The 25339-nt window shown below is 34.0% G+C and overlaps 1 pseudogene; it reads right to left on the bottom strand.

Moving 5' to 3' along the window:
• Positions 1-19732: 19732 nt before the first annotated feature.
• On the bottom strand, positions 19733-21081 carry LOC143605751 (S-adenosylmethionine synthase 3-like; annotated as a pseudogene).
• Between the last annotated feature and the right edge of the window lie 4258 nt (positions 21082-25339).

The raw sequence follows: 25339 nt of genomic DNA, 5'->3' as shown, positions 1-25339 counted from the left end.
TTAACATAAACTTAGGAGTTAGTGTTAAGACATTCATTCTTATGACAGGGTAAAAATCATAATCCTAAAATACAATAGTTGGATTTAAATATGACTTATAAAAAAAATATAAGTGGTAACTTTTGATTTATTAATTATTTATGGAAAGTAGAAAGAAATAGAGTCGGTTAATGCATTGAAAAAATAGTGAACATATGAAACGTATTTGTAAGATATGTTATAGATTTTAGTAAACTTATGATATTGGTTTTGCATTCTATTATATAAGAGATTTACAATTATCCAAATTGTATTTAAAACGAAGCTAAAGTGAATATGATATCGGTCTCAAATTTGTGTGTTTAATATGGAACAAATCAATGGTATCCTCTTCAAAAACTAGGCATGGATTAAGTTTGGGTCAAAAGGGTAGCATATTCAGAGACTAAATTATTTGAGTTAATTACCTTGACAACCTATTCAGAGATAAGTTTGGGTTAAGAACTTAAGAGGCAACAACCTTAAAAAATTAAGTATAGGTTGATATGGTAACCTTTTAAGAGACTAAGTTTGAGACTTTGAGTTAAGATGAACATATGTACAGAGAATAAGTACGAGTCGCAAAAAATCTTTTTAGAGATTTAAGTCTGAAAAGTGTAACAACTAACAAGTCATTAGGGGGGAGGGGTGGCGGATGTGATAGCATCGCTCATCACACACCCCACTCAATCAAATGGTGTCACATCACCAACCCCAAATCCATCACATGTGATGGTTTTTACTAGGGTTGGTGGTGTGTGATGGAATTTTTTTGTTTTTTTTTTGTTTTGTTTTTGTCCGATGTCTCGTGTTTATCGTGTTTACCTTTAGCCTTCAACACTCACACACACATATACATATATACACCCACATATATATATACATATACATACACTCACCATCACCACCTTCTACCAATTCCCCCAAATTCTCACAAACCCTAATCTCACCACCACCACCACCAATGGCCGGATCCGAATCCGAGATCCAACCCGCCAATTCATTCTCCGGCGACGAAGCCGAACACTCATCCGATGGATCTGAATCCGACCCACCACCTCCACCACCACCACCACCTTCCGATCAACCCGACCCGACTCCCACCAAACCCAGATCCAAAACCCCAATTCAATCCACCAACAAACGCCCCACACCCACCTCCGACATCGATTCCTTTGATCCATCACTTCCGGTGACCCACTCCTTCTTCCCTGGTATTTTTCCGGTGACCCATCACTTCCGGCGATTCATCATTTCCGGCGACGGCTCCCCCCAACGGTCATAACCACCCCCCTCCCAACGGATAGATTTCTTGGTTTCCACCCCATCTCACGCGTGATGGCCATCACGCAAATGTAACACCCCGACCAAAGGCGGATTATACATCGGGGCGCCACATATTGTTTCATTACTCGTGACACTATTGGGTGTCAATATTTAATAAATACATTGACCAAAGGCGGATTATACAGCAAACCTCCTCGATTTCGCGTGACGAGGTAGCAGCGGCGGTGTGGAAAAACCCACCACGCGTGATGGGAGCTCCATCACGCACCGCCCCGTCCCCCCTTAGGACAACCTTTAAATCAACTTGTCTTCTAAGTATTAGACCATGCATAATGGGGCACTTCCCCCCCCCCCCAAAGCGGCCCAAAGCTCAAGGGAACATCCCCCCCCCCCGCGGCGGGGGGGGGGGGGGGGGCTTCCCACAAAGTGCGGGAAGAGAAAAATGGGGTGGAAGGTGATTGTAGTTTTTTTAATAAATAATAATTATTATTATTATAAATAAATAATGAGGTAATGATTGGTTGAGTCTCCATTCACTACACCCTTTTTTTTGTCAAAACACCCGTATGATAATGTGGCGCCACATGGCGTAAAATGGCCCTATATAGGCTCCATTCACTACACACGTTCTTAAAGCAATCAAATTGTTATCAAGGATACATAAAACAGTTTTAACTTTTCATTTAATGAGGTTATGGATATTGTGAAAAAGTTAGGATTAATTCATTCAAAGGTCCAATCTTTACTTGTATTATTTGATTAAAAGCCACAGATCTAGTCTTTTGGATGTTAAAAAATTAATTTGGATGTTAAAAGTTATGACTTTATGTTGAAATGGGACTGGTTGATGTTGATATTCAATCTGTGACACTTAGTGTGCATCTAGTGACACTTCGCCTCCATACGGCGACACTTGTCAAGGAACGAAACTAGTTTCAAGGGAAGCTAGCGACTGGTGACACTCATGAGTGGCAACACTGTGAATGGTGACATTTAAAAGATCTAATGCAAGCTAGGCGACAATGCTAGAGACAGTTGTCTAGCCGACAATGTCAACGGTGATAGTATCGAAGACATTGTCTGGCAACGGTATCAAAATCTGATGAGTTCCACGTGTTAACTTTTATACAAATCGTGTAACGATTGTCCTCGTCTGGACGACTTAGCACGAAGTAGCTGTGAGACGTTTCCAAACCCCCTTTAGCTAAAAGTTAGAACAAAAACTATAATATACATACACATACATAACAGCAATTCAACAATCAAAAGGATGATGAAACAGAAAGTTGGTACTACAGAAAGAGGCGAAGTGTGATCAAAATTGATGCAAGGGAAGAGGTTTTGATAGAGGAGAAAGAGAACGTGGAAGAAGTATCTGACGAGGAAACAGAGACATAAGTGAGTTTAGGTGCTTTGAATGTGATGAACTCGGTCACTTTCCATACAAGTGCACCAAGTGGGTAGACAATAATGAAGAAGCAAACCTCATTTGAGATGATCTCGATCTAGGTTTGTATTGAAGAATGAATTAGTCGGTTTCAGGATTATAGGAGAATATTGAAAGTTCGTTATGAAAGGGTAATTGAGATAGTTGAAGTGGTTAAAGTAAAAGTGTCGAACAAAATTTTATCCGTATAACTTGTTCTTCATTTATTTTTCGTTTGTGATTGAATAAGAAGAATATGGGCCAACAAATTATTCTTTACATACTTGTACATATATTGTTATTAGTGTGGGGTCAATTGTTATAATTATTTAGAACATCTTTACGTGAGGATTGTGACAATTCAAATATTATAAGATTCGTACGATTGCATTTATTATCATTATAATTATTGGATATATAATGTTTTCTAACCAAGAATCGTAGTACTTACACTTATGCTCTTTAAGGTGCACCGGTTTAAAACCCGAACGGATATGATCAATATCTGAGTGGACTGGAAATCAGAAGTGAGGCAAAATACGAACCTAGAACCAGACCGCTAGTGTCATTGGTATCGAGTCGTCCTGGTTTCTATCGATCAGTTTTAGTTATGAACCAAGGCTTGATATTCCTAGCCTAATCATATTTCTTGTGATGGATGAGGTGCGTATTAATGTGTGTGACAAATATGGCTTAACCTAAGTTTGATCTGATTTGAACTTGACCAGACATATTAGAAGACCATAGTTATAAAAACCAAGACTGAATATCGATCATTCAATCATTCAGCGTGTGATTGGACATGTTTCAGTACAATCTCAATTTAAGTTGTCAGTTTAGTCGATTTAGGCCCAGTCGATAAAACTTTTGCTCGTGCGAAATGGGTTAGATTAAAATTGGTCGATCACAAAAACAACATATAATATGAAGCAATTAACGTTAGCTAGGTTCTAAAAGTTACGTATCACGTCCATAAATAATACACACAATAAATAAAGGCTATAACTATTTGAAAAAAATTAATAAATATTTATGTCATAACTTAACATATAATTAGAATTGATATTAAATAAATGGTTTTATAATTAATAAATATGTTAGCAAAAAAAAAAAATAAAGTATGCCTATATAAAATTTAGGAAAATTGGATTTAAATAATCTCACCTTTAATGGATTGACCAATAATAATCCCACCTCCGGTATTTCCTGCTGGCAGTCCCACCTTTTCAATGTTTTTTGTTTTATAAACCAGCGTTAAAAAACTTAACGGGGTTAAGTTTTTGCTTATGTGGCTAGTGAGTTGGCAGTGTCATAATCCTACATGGCTTTTCCCTTTTAATCCTAAAATGCAATTACTATATTAATCCTACAAAAACGGGCTGCAGGAGATTCGAACCTGAGCCTCCAGTCCCGCAGTCAACACCCACATGCATAAGCCAACTGATCTGAGTGATCCTTTGATAAAAGTCCAGAAACAGAAACTATATAACCAGACATTCGCAACCAATAGAGTATTATGAACCCTAGATCATCAATCGGCCAGGTCGTTATTTGATTGGCCGATTGAAATTAGGGCTATTAAAGAGTGAATGACGACGAACATAAAGGTATAATTAGTTACCTATAAAGATGATTGGAAGAGAGTTAATTTGATCCCGACAGTGACGACGGAAGGGGCTCAAGAACACGCATCAAAACATCATTGATAATATAATTCATTATAGGGTAACTGTAGGCGATGTATGTGAGGTTCTTTTTGAAAGTTTAATTGAATTATCATGAACAATATAAAGTATATTGATTAAAAGGTTACGTCGGTTCGTTCAAACGAGTAATAAGAATCAATAATTGATCTCATTCCATGTTTATGGTGTCGGTGGGCTCGTTATGGTATGCATAAGGATACGCAAGATTCAATTTCTAAGTTTAGGACGAGAATTATAGTGCAAGCTAGTGATTTGGGTATCCGGGTTCGCTAATCGGGTCAAGGGTTTGGGTCAGATCCAAGTTAATAAATCTGGATAATAGGATTTAATATAATAAAATATAGTAATTGCATTTTAATCCAAAGGAAAAAGCCATGTAGGATTATGACACTGCCAACTCACCAGCCACATAAGCAAAAACTTAACCCCGTTAAGTTTTCTTAACGCTGGTTTATAAAACAAAAAACATTGAAAAGGTGGGACTGTTAGCGGGAAATACTGGAGGTGTGATTATTATTGGCCAATCTATTAAAGGTGAGATTATTTAAATCCAATTTTCCTAAAATTTAAGTTGGGTAAAGATTTAGATTTAGAAATGTAAAATAAGAACAAATTAAATAACATAAGGAATAATTATCAAGAATATGTAATAGCTTATAATAATAATAATAATAATAATAATAAAGGTTTATTGTTGTGGGCTTACACATCCTAGAGGTTTTCTGTTGGGATTTTTGCAAATCGTATATCTTCGGAAAATCTGAGAGTCATGAAACACTTTCAAATCAAAATTATTTGTGGCTCATAAATATTTTGATCGGATAAAACTCAGATCTGAGAGCAAGAATCAAGTATGGATTTGAGAGAGTTACATTGAACCAGAAGTTTTCATCGTATGATCAAACGATAATTATTAGGATTAGGATTCATGATAACTGCTTTACAGTTATCATATTTTGAATTTCAAAATCAAAATACGCTTCTTAATTTGACATATAAAATATTACGAAATTTAATAATGATTAAATTTCTAATGCATTTTTAACATAGGGGTTACCGCCCATTGGACCCTGCTACTATGGGCGATGCCCCCGGACCTCCGCCAAGGGGGCGTTACCCCCCATGACTTAGGGCTTCGCCCCTAGGTACTAATAGAATTATAAATTATAACAAGATCAAATAAGCGTGCACTCCACACCCGACTTACATAGATTCGTATTACAATTAACTTGATCAACAAGTTAATCCCTAATTACACTAAAATCACTAACATTTTCTAATAACAAGAAGATTAAATAGTTTGATATTTTTAACCTTCGTTATGCTCATCGTACATACAAGTGTATTGATGATATGTTTACCCTCAATGGGAAGTATAATAGTTTTAGAGTATGATGTTTTGAAAAGGAAATGAAAATTTATGAAAGTGGATGGGTAGATGAGAATCAATTAAATGGGTTGATGAGAATCAATTAAATGGGTCTCCTTGACTCTCTTGGTCCACGTGTGGGGACACATATGTGTACAATGACACAATGTAAAAGTCCTTAAAGTCCACCTCAAGGAAAGAAATGTGCAATATTGGTTTGTCTAGCCTTGAAAGCAACAAAGATTTTGATTGCACACAATATTGTGTTTCTCCTTTTAGCAAGTTTCGTATGTGCATTTCAGTGATATATAAAAAAGTGAATCCATTGGAAATTGTAATCTTTTATATATATATATATATATGTTTAAGTTCAAGAAAGAAATGAAATTACTGCGAGAAATACGAGAAATGAATATGAGCCACTAGTTTTATTTTAGGTTTTAAAAGTTTAATATAAATGAAAAAGATATAAATGCAACAATAAATGCACACTCTCTCTCCAATTAATAAAACAAATATAACCATAATAAATCTCTCTCTAATTAATATATCTACATAATTTAATTGAAATAATTAAAAAGATAAAAACACTAATTTAGTTTTCAAAAATAATAAAAAAAATGTCATACAAATGTGTCCATTAAATATAAACAATAAATATACAACCTACACAAAAGTATATAACCTACACTTGTTTTGAGCAATAAAACGTACAGTATACAAAAACTCATATAACTTACATATTAAATTCGACATCAACAATTATATAAACTACACAAATATACACATATCCTACACGTGTGTAGGTTATATATTTTTCATGTGTAGGTTATGTTTTCTTATTCTTATAACAAGTGTGGGTTATATGCTATGTGAAGGTTGTATATTTCACATTTAATGCAAAAATATGTATGATAGATTTTTTTATTATCCATCACAATGTAACTACGTGTTGATGGATATTGATAAGTTGAGTTGGAAGAAATTGGTTTTAAATAGATATTTTTTAATGTATGAATAAATTGTATTTGTGTAAGATAAAGTTTTCATGTGTAGGTTATATGTTTTCGTGTGCGTGTGTATTTTATTAATGATGAATTTTGTGTGTATGTTATATGTTATCTTATTCTTAGAACAAGTGTAAGCTATATATTTTTGTGTATGTTATATTTTTTTTTGTTGATATTTAATGCTAACACATGTAAAATAGTTTTTTATATTATTTATCACAATGTAACTACGTGTTGATGGATATTTATATATTGAGTTGGAAGAAACTTAGATAGAAACAAATTTTAACGTATGAATAAATTGTTTGTGTATGATAAATTGTACTTGTCTAGGATAAAAATTTTGATAGAAAATAAATGAATTCTTAATATTTTTTAATTACAGTAATTTGATTAGTTATATTAATTTAATAAATATATTAATCGAAGAGAGAGATGCATATATAATTTCTTAATTAATCTTGAAGCTTTTAAAACCTAAAATAAAACTAGTGGCCCATATTGTTTTTTATTTGAACCCTATTATATATAGGGTAGGGTTAACGTAAAAAACAATAGTTTTGTGAGAAGCATAAGAATAGATGTAGACCCTTGGATCTAGGATCTAGTGGTTGAGATTGATAGTTTTTAAAAGTTGTATAGTTTCCTATTTACATGAAATAGTGTCATATTTAGGTGTTTTACTTTATTTTAAAAGTCTTCTCACATTTCTCACAAAAAAATTATTTTTTATTTGAACCCTATTATATATATATATATGTAAAAATATGATACATGTTTAGTATTCTATACTATACTACTATTACATACCATGCATAACACAATGACATCTTAAATTTTAGGTAACGTGTAACTATTAATTATATTATACAACACTTAATGTATGTGATTAATAGTTTAAAATGACAAAACTGTTTTTAGGCACAATCATCCACAAACTTTTGTGGTTATTTAAAAGCAAAACTTACAATATTTATATGTATATTTTTTTAATTATATTTTTAAACCAACTTTCTCAACTATTTTAGAACGATCATAACTTTTTTATACATTAATATTTTCTTTTAAAAAGAATTAGTTACATCATAAAAACGAATATTTTATTATATTTACTTTGAGTATGGCGTTTTAACATATTTATTTTAATAAAATGTTAACATATTATATGATTATCAGTGTCTATATTTCTCGTTATAGGGCATGGACGTTTTTCTAGTTTTTTTTAGCAGATTACATTTTATCATTTCATATTTTTATAATAAAATACATTTCATTAAATGGGATGATATGTTTAACAAATGCTTTGAATCTACTCAAATTCTTTATGATTGGACATTAATGTTCAAGACATGGGAAATCAATAAAACATGATGTACTATAAGTGAAGAAACACTAATCGACCCCGGGCAGATTACGGATAATCTGGGGGTTAAATAGATGTTTCCCACGAGGGGTTAGATCCGGCGAAGATGGTTCTTCTGATAACCTGCAAAACAGACACCGTGAGCTCGTCACTGAGAAGAGGGGGGGGGGGGGTACCTCCTTGTGACCACCCTCCGGCGTGAGAATCAGACTAGATTGCTCTTGAATATAAGTGTATATTAAGAGAATGACTAGAGCAGATATCAGGTAATATATCAAGATATGAGATATGAGATAAGATATAAAATAATAATACCATTCCAAGGTGTTGGAGTATTTATAGCCGAAGGTAGGTTTCCAAGAAGGTACAGCCGGCTGAATAGTGTTCCTGTTCTGCCAACTGTGGGCTACGCACATGCCATGCTGGTGGTTGGTGGATAGGCAGCGGCTGATAGTGACCAGGCCGGCTGTATACTATTCCTGTTCCACCAACTGCAGGCCATGCCATGCACGTCTTCCGACAGGTTGGTGAGTAGGCAGCGGCTAATAGTGACATACAGTACAAGAGCGTGCTGCTCGTCATACTGTTGTCAGTGAGCTGTCGTATCCTTGGTCAGATCTTTTGTCCATACCTCGTCAGGTACAGTACAAAAGATCCTCCAGTATCGTACGGACTGGCTCATTTGGGCGGGAGTTCTCCCGGCTTGCTCACTCCTTCTTCAGGTGACATTACTGAATTATTTAAGAGTTAAGTGCTTTGTGCGTGTAGCTTTGCTGCGCAGGTAGCCTTCCCTGATGGCTTGTATCCGCAGCTGCGGGAACAGGCGGAGTACTTCACCATTGGGAGGCTTTTCCTGCGGGAACAGCTTGCGTACTGCGCGTAAGGACGTCACGTCTCTGAGCATGGTGGGTCCTGCGGGTCCAGTTGGTTTCTACGCAGACGTCCCTCTTCAAGGGGTTGCGAGTTTAGCCTTTGCGCAGACGTCCCTGTTGAAGGTGAGTCTTGCGGGTTCAACTGCGCAGACGTCCCTCTTTGAGGTGAGTCTTGCGGGTCCAACTGGGCTCTGCTGGGACCTACCTCTTCAATAAGGTAGTTTATTTTATTTGTCGGCATCCACATCTTTATGAATATTATGAATATTCAACAAAATCGGCTTTCGTCTTAAGAGGGGGAGGCAAATCGTGTTTAGTACTCGAAATATAAACACCGCCGCCGTCACCTTTTTGGGCAAATCGGGTACCCATTTAGCACCCAATAAAATTAGGAGAGAGATGACATGTGTGTGTAGAAAGAGAGTGTGTGTTAAGGTAGTTGAGTAAAGTGTTGTCTGTTATTTAAAAGGTTTTAGAGCGGTATATGAAATAAAGGACATGAAATTATGAGGTTAGTGAAGATGGAGTACATTATTGAGTGACAAGTTCAAGTTAATTAAAATTGAAATGAGTTTAGAGGACGTTTTGTCTTTGATGGGATGTTCAAGTTTGAATATATTTGTTACCAAAAGAGATTTTAATTAAATGTTTTGGCTTCACCTTTGTAATTGTATTGTATTAAAGTTTTGGGTATATATATAAATATTTTTTTACTTTACTTTATAAAAGTATTATTGTCGGTAAAATGAGTTAATGTTAGAGATGATGTTTGTATGCTTTATGGTTTGTTCTCATAATATACGGTTTACCTCATGGTACATGTTAAGTAGTGAAATGGATATGGTCTATTATTTATAATTGGGTTAAATTTCCGGCTTTGTCGTAGTTTGATTCGGTTAAAGAAATACTGGAATATCCAAGTACACATAAGAATAATAAGGTGGAGAGAGAGGTGACTTAGGCAATCTCGTTAGTAACATGTTGGTTGATTTGGACTGTAGAGAGCATGTAATGATAAGAATTTTAATAACAAACCGATATCAGTAAATATATAAAAAACTACTTCCTTCGTATGGGTGAAGAATCAGAACCGCATATTGAATTTGATTGAGAGGCTTGATGCATGTTAGATTTTGTTAAAATTTCCTTTATAAATTGTATGACTTGATTTTTTTTTCGTTCTTATGTTGTTAGCCCTTTGCGCATTTTGGGCTTTTGTGACTTGCAATCGTCCCCTTTTTTTCTTTTAATTTTATCTACCTCTCTTTAGGGGTGTGCATGATTCGGTTCAGTTAATTTCAGTTAATAACCAATATCAAACTTGGGTTAAAATTTTGCTTAAAAATACATAAAATGAAGGTACAACTACATGAAATGAAGGTACAACTATATAAAATTGAGATATTAGTACATGAAATTGAGATATAAATACATGAAAATGATAGTATTAAACAATTAATATATATATAATACATGAAATAGAGGAAAAAATGCTTAAAAATATGTTAAAAATGAAGAGTTTGGTCCGGTTAATTTTGATTTTCAGTTTGGTTTCAGTTAACGATTCAGTTATTATCCACCCCTGTATCTCTATAGAATGACACCAATTTTGCAACAATTGATTTTAATAACAAACCGATATCAGTAAATATATAAAAAACTACTTCCTTCGTATGGGTGAAGAATCAGAACCGCATATTGAATTTGATTGAGAGGCTTGATGCATGTTAGATTTTGTTAAAATTTCCTTTATAAATTGTATGACTTGATTTTTTTTTCGTTCTTATGTTGTTAGCCCTTTGCGCATTTTGGGCTTTTGTGACTTGCAATCGTCCCCTTTTTTTCTTTTAATTTTATCTACCTCTCTTTAGGGGTGTGCATGATTCGGTTCAGTTAATTTCAGTTAATAACCAATATCAAACTTGGGTTAAAATTTTGCTTAAAAATACATAAAATGAAGGTACAACTACATGAAATGAAGGTACAACTATATAAAATTGAGATATTAGTACATGAAATTGAGATATAAATACATGAAAATGATAGTATTAAACAATTAATATATATATAATACATGAAATAGAGGAAAAAATGCTTAAAAATATGTTAAAAATGAAGAGTTTGGTCCGGTTAATTTTGATTTTCAGTTTGGTTTCAGTTAACGATTCAGTTATTATCCACCCCTGTATCTCTATAGAATGACACCAATTTTGCAACAATTGATTATAGTTGTATTAAAACGCCGACATGTATTTTTCTAACTATAGATGAAAATAAGCAACATCATATTGTATATTCTAGATGGAGACATGTTACGACATTAATATTTAATAAGATATATTATTTACCGTTTCAAGCTCTCTGAAATTGACCAACTATTTTATGAAAACCTAATATTATTTTAGTCACGAGGCTAATCCACCAAACTATTAGGGTGAAGGACCCATTTTTGGCGAATTGTTAAAGTTTTGTAGGCCGAAGGCAAGAAAAACATTGAGTCTTAAGTAAAAGGGTTTATTGGGTTATGCAAAATGTATTTTATATAAGAATCGGCTTAAATGGATTAAGTAATTGAGTTTTAATATAAGATATTTGCTGAAAAAAATTTCAACATAGAATTTAGAAGTATACATTTGACTCTTAGTTTATAAAAGGTCATCTTATAGCAAATTAATTAAGATTTACAGTTTATAAACACATGTCACATTATTCTTGTATCTTAAAATTAAAAACAAAATGTGACAAACAACAATGTAGATCTGCCTAGAAACATTCATGGCTGAATGGCTGATTATATTTATATAACAGTTCATGTATTTCAAAAAGTTTGATGTGAAATGTGATAATTATATTATTTTATTTTTGTCATTTTCCAAATAACTCTTACAATAATAGCTATTGATTTGTGATAAAGGATTGGAGATAAAATTGATTAATCATATATCATAAACATCATATTTTGGCATTGAATTTATCACTGTTTACCTTGTGTTTTCTTGCACAAAGAAGATGGTAGTTATGATGGTGTTGCACAAATTGTACTAAACTTTATATTTTGTGAGGAGATCTAATTTAAAATGTAAAATTTACAAAAAAAATCATGTATGATGGTTTCCAACTCGATTGAAGAATCATCGAAGATTTCAATAATGTCCAACTTGTTTATGTGAAAAATCATCGAACGCGTTCAAAATGAATTTGGTAACGAAATGTCGAAATGTTAAACATGTAAAATAAATTCGAACTTTTTTAGTGCAAATTCGAATAATTTCAATTCTAATTTTTATATAAAGGATTAATTTTAGTTCCTATTATAAAAATAATTTAATCCTATTCCTTTACACGTTTACTTTTACTTATTGACTAATTTTTTTGACTTTTTTTTTCTGTTTCTTCTACAATTATTGAGTCCGTTTTGCTTTCTACATTCTTACATAATAATGACATGTTTTGTGGTATTAAATTTTCTAACAAAAAAAATATACTATAATTTCATATGTATTAGTTAAATAATTGCTTATCATAACCATCTTATATAATTTTTTTGCTTATCAAGAAGTTCAATAGCAAAATTAGTTTGGTTCTAACTTCTAAACTACTTAGATAGCACATCACATGCATAACATATATGAACACATATAACTCAAGAAATTTAAAAGTTTTTAGGAGAATTCTTTTATAGTAACGCTACATGGTTACAACCGTTCAACATTTAGCCGTTAAAAAAAACTGCGGTTAAATTATGAAAATAACCATTAATTCCTTTCATGGAATCATTGTTTTTTAATATATTTTAATTGAGTTCTCAGCATTTAATATAATGATAGTAAATAAGCATGTGATATACAAAAACAAAGCCCTTTCTTTTTATCAAATCACTAGCTTTTGAACCCGTGTATTATACGGGATTTGTTAAATAATAAAAATAAAAACATCTATTATCTAAAAGAAATAAACAGAATTATAGGTAAAAAGAAGATAAAATATATAGTATAAACAATAAAAAGTCTAAAATCTCAAATTTATTTTTTAATGTACAACATTTTCAAAAATTGTTTTGACCAATTACCCGTTGATAACTATGATAAATGAGATGAGAGATTAGAGAATTAAAAGAGAAATTATAACTCATTTCTCAAAACTGTTTTGTCCCATGACCCAGGATATATAGGATAAATAAGATGGGAAATTAGAGAATTGGAAATGAAATTATAACTCATTTGCCAAAATTGTTTTAGCCCATGACCAATGGATAGAATGAGATGATAAATTAGAGAATTAGAAAGGAAATTATAACCCATTTGTCAATATGGTTTTGCTCCATAACCCATAAATAGGTAGGATGAATGAGAAGAGAGATTAAGCCAACAATGAATATGGAATTGCCATATCATCCTCATTATTTTCTTTTATTAGTATAGTTAGATTGTTTTTTAGATGATCGATATTGTCATCTTAAAACTTTTAACTAATTTTTCTTCATTGCTTATGATTGTAGTAAGCATGTGATATATAAAAACAATGCTAAGACATGCATTGAGTTTAAAAATGATTAACCGAATAAATAAATTATATGTATATTGTATAGATATTATCACTTTACAATAAGCTAACATATAAGTATGATACAACTAAAACTTATAATACAAAAGCAAAAGACGTGACAAGATTCTTTGAAACTAATACGTGATTCTTTTTTGAAATTATTACCCAATTCTTTATTATTTCATATGTAAAGAGCAAACCTAATTAAAAACCGACGGTTCAGTTTTGAACCGAAATTGAAACCCCAAAAAAACCAAACTGAAAAAACCAAATCGATTTAGAAACTAACGGTTCAGTTTTAAACTTTAGCAAAAACGAATTACTGTTTTGGTTCGGTTTTGTGTTTTTTTTAAGAAGCAAAATAACTAAACGACAAAAAAAAACTGTAATAAGTGAACCAAACCGTAGCCATTGAAACCATAGCTACCACTGACTATTTGTTGGTTTCAACATATGTTAATAACTAATATGTTTGATTCCTGTGTATGGTTAATAACTAATATTACCAGTATTTTTAGTTTTGATTTTAAATGCATTTTAATTAGCTCTTAGGCCTAATGTTCAATATTTTATTAATAATTACTTTTTTTAAATTAGGCCCAATTTCAGTATCTGGGTCATTTTATTTTTGTCCACAATTTTTTGGCCCGATTAGAAAATCGAAAAAAACAAATCCAAAACAGAATCAAGTCTAAAAACAAAAAAACAAAAAAAAACTGAAATCAAACGGTTTGAAAACATAAAAAACAAAAAAAAATTTGGTTTTCGGTTCCGAACCACATTGTGTCAGTTGCTAATACACATTAACGTTTATAATTTTTTATTAAGCCAATTATCGTATTTAAAATACAAGTTTAAACAAATGATACGAATTAAAACCTATAATATATATAAATGAAAACCCAAAAATTCTAGGTGTCGCGATGTGGTCGCTCCCTTCATTTTTAGAGTCACAGATATGCTTGATTTTTAAATGAAGGTTTCTCATGCATTTGACCTGAATTCACGAGTATGGGTCTTATCAAACCCATATATTTCTTAAACGGGTTATAACATCTCATTAAAAACTAATCTCACCATATATTTGATATAATAATCTTATAAATTAGGGATATAATAAAAATTAATATATAATTTATTTAAAAAAATATATATTATTTATAATTAAAAAACCAATTTGTAGTAAAAAAAATAAATGGGTCTTTGGTCTCATCAAACCCATATAGCTTTTAAATCAAGTTATAATATCTCATTTATATGTGAAATAATTTATCAACAAACCATAAGTATAAAATTAACTTTCATATAATAAAAAAGATAAAAGTTCAAAAAATAAATAATATTAGAAACAAATAATTTAAAACAACACCCGTAATACGGGGGATAAAAACTAGTATAGAAATATAAATGGATTTAGTTTTCTCGTTTGGGTTATCCAATCTGATGTGTGTTTGGGGGAAAGAAGGTTTGAACCATTCTAGTGTCGGCCATCGACATCGAATGACAACACAATAAATATATATCACCACCCATACACTTGTACCTTAATGCTGTTTTGGTTATACATTTCTCCTATAAACTCCAAAAACAATTAAATATACATGTACATTTAACTAATGTAGAGTCAAAGAAGATAAAACAAGTGAGCTGGTTTAAATTTTAGTTGTTTTGAGATAATCGTTACATAACTATGCTACTTAATATGATTTGTTTGATATTTATTGATAAATTCGTGTTTTAATTCATTAATTTCCAAAAACTGTTTTTACTTTATAAAGTTGTTTACGTGATAAAAAAAAATGTGCGACAGACAGCCTATTCATCAGTTAATCAACAGTCTGAGAGTAGTAGGAGCATAACTAACTCGAAGTCTTCGGGCAAGGACCATGTTGCATATGAAATGAAGATATATCACTCTTTGAATGTTTTCTAGTACGTTGGTGAAAAACTGGATTAGCTACATAAATACGTGGCACCAATGTTGTCACACAACTCCACAAGGTGTTAGCAATACAAAGCACATGTAATCGAGATATAACCCAACGAACCTTTGTTTGTAGTGTAGGAAAGCGTCATGTACTGTGCCTCATTGTTGGATCTAGCACGATGTGTTGTTACTTGAAGGTTCAATTAATTAGGTTGGATCTAAGAGAAATAAAGTCGGCCAATGGTGGAGCAACAACATCTGGGCAACCAACCCAATCAACGTATTTATATGCATGAATGGTCGAATAAGTTGACCTACAAATAATATGGCCATGGGTGACGGTCCCATGAAAATAATGTAACATTCGTTTGACTACATCCCAATATCGATCAATAAAGTGTGGAAAAAAATTGAGGCGCCTTACTGGCTGTATAGGGAATCTCTTGGAGAGTTAGGGTAGCCGGTAGCGTACTAGAGCCTCGACAATGCTTAAGTAAGTCAGTGGATTCTACATTGGTATACCAAAGACACCGGATAGTTATTTCCCTGGAGAAACATGGATAGAGAAAGGTCCGCTCTAACTAAGACCACTGCACGATAATAATTTTATTAAGTACCTCTACCGAGACAAATACGAAGTATAATCAGTAAAGGTGGCATGTATCCCAAAAGAATATATGTAAGATGTGACTAAAATCAATCAAAATCATTGCAATTGCAAGAATGCTGTTAACAATGATTCTTGGAGCAAAGGGTACATCACAACATAATATACAATCATGACATTTGCTATTCTCTTTTACTTTGATGTTAATGTTAATCTACAAATACTTTTTTATCCTTCTTTAAATTATTTTTCATGTATATTTTATGTGTTAAATTGTTAGCTATTCATATAGAAACAATATTATTATAAAAATGGTCTAAACACACTCTCCAAACACACTAGTATACCCAATTTGATAAACAGCAAGGCAAAATAACATATGAGCATAATACTTATGTCATGTCAATCTAAGCCCACGAACATGGACAAGCCCATATCCTTTTGCATTCAATCACATTAATAATTTGGTAACAAATTTAAAGACTAATATTTCATGTTTCATATTTTCAATAGACCCATTTTCCTTATACGATTTGTATTGTGTGACAACATCTAGTTATCGCGTCACATCATCGTCACGTAGGTAGTGTAGTTTTAACTTAACTAGTGTGTTGTGGGTTAACTTGGTTTAACTAATATTTAAAATAAAAGAAAAAAAATAAAAAGTAAATAACTGTGTGTATTTGGATATGATTGGTGAGTTTGAAGTAGACACCACCCGCTAAGAGAGGATGGCAACGTTACTAGAAATCTAGAATGGTGTTGGAAGGCAAAAATGGGTTGTGTGTCATTACGGTAATTAGGGTGCTGCGGGATAACGAAGGGGAAAACTTGTATTGTGGCCCAACCCCCGTTTTTTTCCGTTTAGTAATGTAAATTTATGCATTTTTTCGTTAGAAAATTTTTATACATAGTGTAAATTTACCCGTTTTCATCCGAAATTTTGAGCCCAACCACCCCAGTTAATGAAACTTTTTACACATATAGAGTCCGACCACCCTATGTTTTCGTTCAAACTTTGTCACTAAATAGCGATGCCATTTGATGCTAAGCAGACCTATAGCGCCTTTTTTTTCTCCACAACAGAGAGCCTTAGCTAAAGATTTCAGTTAGACGTAGGGATGGCAATGGGTCGGGTTTAGGTATTCCCAAACCCATACCCGATTATGAAAGTCCGTCCCAAACCCGTCGGGTTTTAATCGGGTAATTTCCCGTCGGGTTTCGGGTTTTCCCATCGGGTTTCTTATCTGGTTTTGATATATCATATCCGTCGGGTATACCCGGCTAAATACCCGCTAGGTTTCTACCGGGTTTTGACAAAATATAACTAATAGATTATAAATATGGTTACAATAAAGATAAAATGTCTCAAATAATTGACATAAACAAGTTCTGACAAATAATATATTTGGAATATAGTATATATATATAATAAGTTATATCGGGTACATCGGGGTATATAATCGGGCAAATGGGTTTATGTTATCGGGTAATCGGGTATATTAGAAATCCCAAACCCGCGAAAATTTTCAAAACCATTCCCAAACCCGTCCCAAACCCTAATGGGTTGGGTATTACCCGTCCCATTTACGTCGGGTTTCAGGTTTTCCCATCGGGTTCGGGTTTTATTAACATCCCTAATTAGACGGGTTGGAGACAGTGTTTTTAAGATCGGACCGGACCGGCCGGTCGAACCGGTCCGACCGGGAATCGTTAGTAGCAACGGTCCGGTTTGCACTCATTAAACCGCTTTCAAAATAACCGGCCGCTCTGCGCCAGTTTGCGGTCGAACCGTCAAACCGGAGACACGATTCAACCGGTTTTCTTTAAAAGCTATGCTGATGTGAGATGGAAGCAATACTTTAATAAAATAAAATTAGTGTTGAGTTTGAGAATCGAACCCTGGTGCTGCCAAACCATTCATTAACTACAACACTATAAACCAACTGAGCTACCACTTAATGATGCTTTAATTGCAAAACAAATATATAAGTAGTGTTCTAAATCAAACTTGTATTTAATGCATTAAATTTATACTAGCTGAGTGCCCGCGCAATGCAGCGGGGGTGTGTGCACGTAACTCGACATTGAACGTATAGTATGTGTTAGTACATATGTCATCTGATGACATTGTGCACGTAGCCCGAAATTTGACACGTAACTCGTGCAAAGCCAGTTACGTGTAATCGAAGATTGAACACGCGTAACCAGCCCAAAATGCACGTTACTGACATTAAAACATGCTTAATCAACACTACGCGTGTAATTCATAACGATTAACGATGCAGGACGCTATGTTGAGCGCTAACCAAGATTTGGTTATGTGCGTTACGTGGTGCTGAACACGCGTTTATCGGCCCCGGTACATGTAAAAAACAACATCTGCATAACCGGTGACGAAAATCAAGAAGCAAACCCGAAATATACAGCAATTTCAAATAAATCACTTTTGTAAACTAACCCGTTTTGGCCCTAAACCCGTTCTAACTCGACATCGGTCTGACCTGGCCCTATCTACTCGAACCCGAACCACATTAACCATTTTTCTTGTATCGACTTGTTCTGACCCTAATCCACTTTTACAAATGACCCAAGCTCACCCAACTCGACCTGCTACCAGTTCTACACGGTAATCGCGTAACATGTTAACTTTTTAAAACTAAAAAAATATAGCAATATCATACTCAAATTAAAGAGGATAAAATACTCGTTTTTATGATGTAGTTATTTTAAGAAAAATATTAACGTGTGAAAAGATATGGCCGTTAAAAAGTCGAGGGGTAGTTGGTTTTGAATTAGGGGGCATATGTGTAACTATTATCTAAATTTACAAAAAAAGTAGTGAAGTTGAGGGACCAAAGTTATAAATATTTTAAATGAATGAAAAGACTTAATTACCCTTAATTTTTATATTTTTGATGCATTGTATGTTGTACATAAAACATTGAGTTTGGTACCTCTTAAAATTTAAGAGGTCTCTCACTCATGTTTTATATATAGTATAGATATGTGTATAATGTAATGATGTTTATAGTCTCCTCCTGACATTTAATTAAATTAATTATTGAAGTTAACATAATATATAGACACACACAATTATAATGGCATCTGTGATATTTCCTTAAATTAATTACTAAAGCTAACACAGTATATATATACACACACAATTATAATGTTATCCGGTTCTTAAATCCGGTCCAACCGGTCCGACCAGTGACCCGGTAGGACGATCGAGTCGCCGTCCGATCCGGTTATGAAAACATTGGTTTGAGATAAACCGCAACCCAAATCAAGCTAACTATAAGTAAAGGTGTCAAAACAGTAACCTCTACATAACATCAGCCATACATATGATAAGACCTTCATGGAAGTTTAATTATTCAAGGTGTCAAGTCATATATGAACATGAGTGAAGAGGTAACACCCTGCCCTCTTAACTTGCTTAGTTTAATATCTTCACCCTTACTGATTTTGACGCTGTAGACCTAACTCATCCAGAAACACCACATAAGACTTGATACATAAACAGCTATATGAATTCTTTAGTCATATAAAGGTTACAATGAATAAGTAAATTACACAAAAAGAATTATACACCCCAACAACCAAAACAAACACTAAGAATCATAAACACAACATTAAACCAAACAAACAAAACCTTCTTTTAAGTTTATAACCCACATCACTTTAATAACCCGTTATAACAAACATCGACGCTTAAGCGTTCGGTTTCAAAACCTTCGGTGTCTCCCAGGTAAAATCCGGATCATCCCGACCAAAATGCCCGTAAGCAGCCGTTTTCTGGTACCTATAATTCCCGCCTCGTTTAAGGTCAAGGTTAATAGCTATCATACCCGGCCTAAAATCAAAATTCTCCTTAATCAGCGCAAGGATATCCTTATCCGGTATCGTTCCAGTCTTATACGTGTCAACAAACACAGATAACGGTTCAGCCACACCGATAGCATAAGAAACCTGAACAATGCACCTACGCGCAAGCCCAGACGCCACGACACTCTTAGCCGCCTGCCTAACAATATAAGCCCCACTTCTATCGACTTTAGTCGGGTCTTTACCCGAGAAAGCACCACCACCATGAGCACCCCAACCACCATACGTGTCAATAATAATCTTCCTACCCGTCAGACCCGCGTCCCCGTGGGGCCCACCTATCACAAACCGACCCGACGGGTTCAAATGAAAGATCCTGTTTTCATCGAGATATTGATATGGGATCACGGGCTTAATCACGTGTTCTTTAAGATCGGCTTCTATTTGCTCGTTAGTCACGGTTTCATCGTGTTGGGTCGAAATGAGAACCGTGTGGACCCGTGTGGGGACCATGGCACCGTTATCGTTATAATACTCAACGGTCACTTGGGTTTTCCCGTCGGGTCTAAGCCACGGGCAGGTCTTATTTTTTCTAACCTCGGTTAGCTTAGCGCCTAGCTTGGTGGCTAGGACGTGAGTTAATGGCATAAGCTCGGGGTCTCATCAGTTGCATAACCGAACATGTGACCCTGGTCACCTGCCCCAATTTCCTCTGGTTTTTTGGTCTGGTGACCATGAACGCCCTGGGCAATATCGGGGCTCTGTTGCTCGATATAGACCAGGACGTTACAGGTGTCAGCATCCAGGCCGACATCTGCAGATGTGAACCCGATGTTTCTGCAGGTGTCACGGACTACTTTTTCATAGTCTACAAATGCTTTAGTGGTGATTTCACCGAACACCATGACCATGTTGGTCTTGGTGCATGTTTCACAGGCGACTTTGCTTTCGGGGTCTTGCTCTAGACACGCGTCGAGTATGGCGTCTGAAACTTGGTCGCAGAGTTTGTCTGGGTGACCCTCGTTGACTGATTCGGATGTGAATAGGAAGGTCTCCATCTCTTAACCGGACTGCATAGAACAAAACCAAAATGTGGATTTCAATCTTTCTGTAAGAATCTATTTGACTATGAAAGTAAAAATGATCTAAATCGAAAGGAATATAGCCAGACGTGTCTGAATTCGGATATGTGAAGTTTCAGTATCCGGAAATTTCGGATACTGAATTTCAATATCCGAATTTGTATCTGAAAATTCTGATTCGGATATCTAAATGTATGTCCAAATTTTGAAAAAAATTATTTGTTATTTGATAATTGTTAACTATTCAAGAATTTAAAAATACATATATTTCGGATATCCAGAAATTATCTGAAATATCCTAAAACTATCCGAAACATCCGAAATTATCAAAAATATCCAAAATTTCTAATTAATATTTTTAATAGTTAAAAAATATATTTGGATAATTTAGATATCCGACATACCGGAAACTTTCTAAAATGTCTATCAGAATCCAAAAATTTACATATCCAAATTTTCGGATATTTCAGGCTCAAAATTTCGAATAATTCGGATTCCGATTTTTTTTTTGTTAACACTCCTAAATATAGCATACAACTGAGTGGTTAGTAACCAGATCACCACATTATTAATCTTAAGGCAATTCTACATTAATATTTCTACGTCGAAAATCAGCTAGCGAATATAACCTATACAAAACATTTAGCATTTCTACACTTTAAACCACTATACAAGGAATCCTCAAAAAGGTATAGATGTATATAAAAACAAACAAATGTATAAAAGTAGCCATTTGCAGATGATCTAGTATTATTATATCGGAAACAGTTAAAAAGGTGGAGAAAATAATAGAGTACGTACCTTGCGATATATGGTGATCTATAGATTTAGTGTAAAATGAAAATAATAGAGTACGTACCACTTGATTTGCCAACTAAACCAACTCTCGTCATGGGTTCCCATTTTCATTTCCATTTCCATTTCCTTCCCAATAAAAGAAAACAAAAGGTAGTTCCATACCCTATACATGATTAGTTTTAATGTTAATAATAAACATGTAAAATCGGAGGATGACGGGTCAAAATGAATGAAGGTTAAAATGAGTTTAGACTAACGGGGTGTTTGGGATACCGGATACCTTATTTTTACCTCTTTATGACTTATATCAATAAGTTATAAGTTACAAGTTTGTAACTTATCAATTTACCATCTCACATAATAACTAATCCCAAACACTTTTTTTTATACTTTTCATAAGTTATAAATCATAAGGAGCTAAAAATAAGGAATCCCTAACACTCCCGAAAATGAGTTTTAGACAAGTGGTGTCGGCTTTGATGAAGGTGGTTGTGTTTATCATTAACTGTTGTGTATCCGACTTGGAACTGTTTAAAGGTCTGTTTGGCAATCTTGTGTTGAGTCATTAAGAGGTCTGATTGATTAAAAAGTAGCTTATAAATTGATCAACTACATTTCTAAAACTTACACATTAAGAGGCTCCATGAACCATTACATTGGCGAAGCTTAGACAAAAAAGTTAGAGGGAGGGGGCGGACGGCAATGCGTATAAAAAATCATAACGGAGGGGGTCGGGCTCAAATTTTCGGACGTAAACGAGTAAATTCACACCACGTATAAAAAATTTCAAATGAAAACGGGTAAATTTACACTACTGCGCAAAAAAAAAAAGAGAACAAAACAAAACAGAGGGCCCGAAGCCACCCCTGGCCCTAATTCTCATTTGCCTTTGAACCATTAAGAAGTGTTTTTTAAGTGAACCAAACACACTTTACTTTTAACTATTCAAGATGTTTTCCCTTAATTAAATCAACTACCAAACAAACCCTTAGTTGTTTTGTTTAGTAAGAGTTTTTCGTTTTAACATATTGGATAAGTTGAGTAGATTCTAATTAACCCTCTCTATAAGTTGAGTTATATCTAAAGATTTCATATAGATTTTTTTCAATTAACTCATTTCTTGAAGATTGTTTTTCCGAACTGTATATATTATCAACAACCAATAAGAGGACTAACTTCAGAACCCAGGGACTCAGGGAAGCCACAAAACACCTACAAAGAAACTACATAACTCAAAATTACACAATCTTAACCAATCTAAAGTTCTATGTTTTAACTTATACTTGAACCACAAAAAGCTGAGTGATTTTATATCTCATATCACCTCTTCAATGTTAAAGATTAAATAATATTGTCAGGGTTGTATATTAACAAATATACAACAAAAACCAACTATATCGGATATATATTATTTACTACATTAGAAATCCATCCGTGTATAACACAAGTAAAAGATATGAAGAATAAAATATATGTTAAGAAATTTTCTTTCGTTTTGCAAGTTGTGATTTTATATATTGTTATGAAGGAGTGAAAAATGAAATAAGACAAGCGTGAAAAAGTAGGCTGGACTCATAGAATTGTAACACGTGATAGTGGATACTTACTTATTAATTGAGTATAGATTAAAGATAAATCAACAAGTATAGATATTTATTTGTAGTTGGTTATGTATAATAAGTTAAATCAATAAGTATAAATATTTATACTTGAGATCTCAATATTAAAGATAAATCAATAAGTACAAATATTTATTTGAAGTTGGCTACTCTAAGTAAATATACACACACGTATATTTGTGATTTCATATTCGAGGTTTGAGTCAAAAATAGGAGTAGTGAGTAGTGACATCTTAGTTGAGGGGTTGTTTCTAGAGGTGCATAAAAAACCCGAACCCGGAACCGGACCCGAAAAAAAAACCTGGAACCGGTTTTTCTAAAACCCGGGTTTTTAATACCCGAACCCGACCCTACCCGTAGGGTACGGATAGGGTATGACTTTCAATGTTGAAACCCGAACCCGAACCCGTACCCGATCTAAACCCGATAATACCCGAAACCCGGTTTAAACTATACCCGAAACCCGGTTCTAGTTATACCCGAAACACGGGTTTTTTGCATACCCGAACCGGATTTTTTGCATGCTAGGATATTAGTGTTTGTGCACATGTTTTTGTGTGGCTGTCCACAGATCTATAGTCGTTCTCCAACGGATCTTTTTTGGAGCACGTATATGATATAAATAGTTGTTTAGAGCAACACCTTTTGATATACCACACAACAACTGAAAACACATAAAATATATGTTTTTTGTATCATTGTTTAGTTGTTTATCTATATTTGAATGAACTTTGAAGTTTGTATGCAAAAAAATGAAGTTAGGATAAAAAAAATGAAGCAAACCCGTTAATAGAAGAAAGCTATAGAAAATGAGTTTTTTTTTATACCCGGAAAATAGGGTATTCAAAACCCATAAAACGGGTTTTTTCAATATCCGAAAATAGGGTCTTCAAATACCCGGGTATTGAAGACCCGGTTCAATACCCTACCCGAACCCGGTACACAGGGTATGGTTTTTCAAGCCAATACCCTACCCGAACCCGACCCGATTATTGTTAATACCCGATTTTTCAATACCCGATCATACCTGAACCCGATTCCATACCCGAACCCGGTTTTTCATAATACCCGATTTGTGCACCTCTAGTTGTTTCCGTGAGCATGTGTCAAGTGGGTGGTGGGAATCATATCACATCCACATGGGCCTGTGTTTGGTGCCTGACTCTCTTGCATGTGACCACTGACCACCTCTTTTTTTATAAAAATAAAAAGGCATTATAAAAAATGTTGCCTTTAAAGCTCAGGCCCTAACTGAAATGGTAGGCTTGTTTAGGCCCAAACAGTTTAGGCCGGCCCGGCCCAGCACATCCCAAGAATGAGTCATCATTTCATACACATTAGATTAGAGGGGTTAAAGGAAACCGGTTTCGGTACCAATAATGGTTTACAAACCGGCCTAATAACGCCCTAAAACCAGTTTGGGCCAAACAAGTTTCCAAAATCGACCCTACCCGCAGGTTTGTATAGCGGTTCAACCTTTGAAGACGCAAACCGGTTTAGGAATCGAACCGCTATGAAAAACCGGTTAGCCGGTTTCAAACCGATCCAAACCAATGTGTATGGGTTTGGCTTTTACTCCACAAAGACCAATTTCTAACCTGGCTTGGTTTGGGCCAAATTGGTTTTGAACAGCCTTTGACTAAACCGGTTCAGTTTATAACCTGAACTAGTTTGGGCCCATTAACCGATATGTACACCTCTGATAAACATTCATAAATCACTAACATATGCATATCAACCAAATATTTTATTTAAAGATTGAAAGTTTATTGTAACATACTAACATGATAATAGTTTAGATACCGGTATCCACAATTAAGCGTGCATGGATATAAGTATTTTTACTAGAATAAGCGACTCTTTGAAAGTGTTTCCACTC

The sequence above is a fragment of the Bidens hawaiensis genome, unplaced genomic scaffold (assembly GCF_021521415.1).
Source record: "Bidens hawaiensis isolate Kalapana, Puna unplaced genomic scaffold, B.hawaiensis_p1.1 tig00002123_1, whole genome shotgun sequence".
Lineage (NCBI taxonomy): Eukaryota > Viridiplantae > Streptophyta > Magnoliopsida > Asterales > Asteraceae > Bidens > Bidens hawaiensis.
The sequence above is the reverse complement of the archived record's forward strand: the minus strand, read 5'-3'. Positions and strand labels throughout refer to the sequence as shown.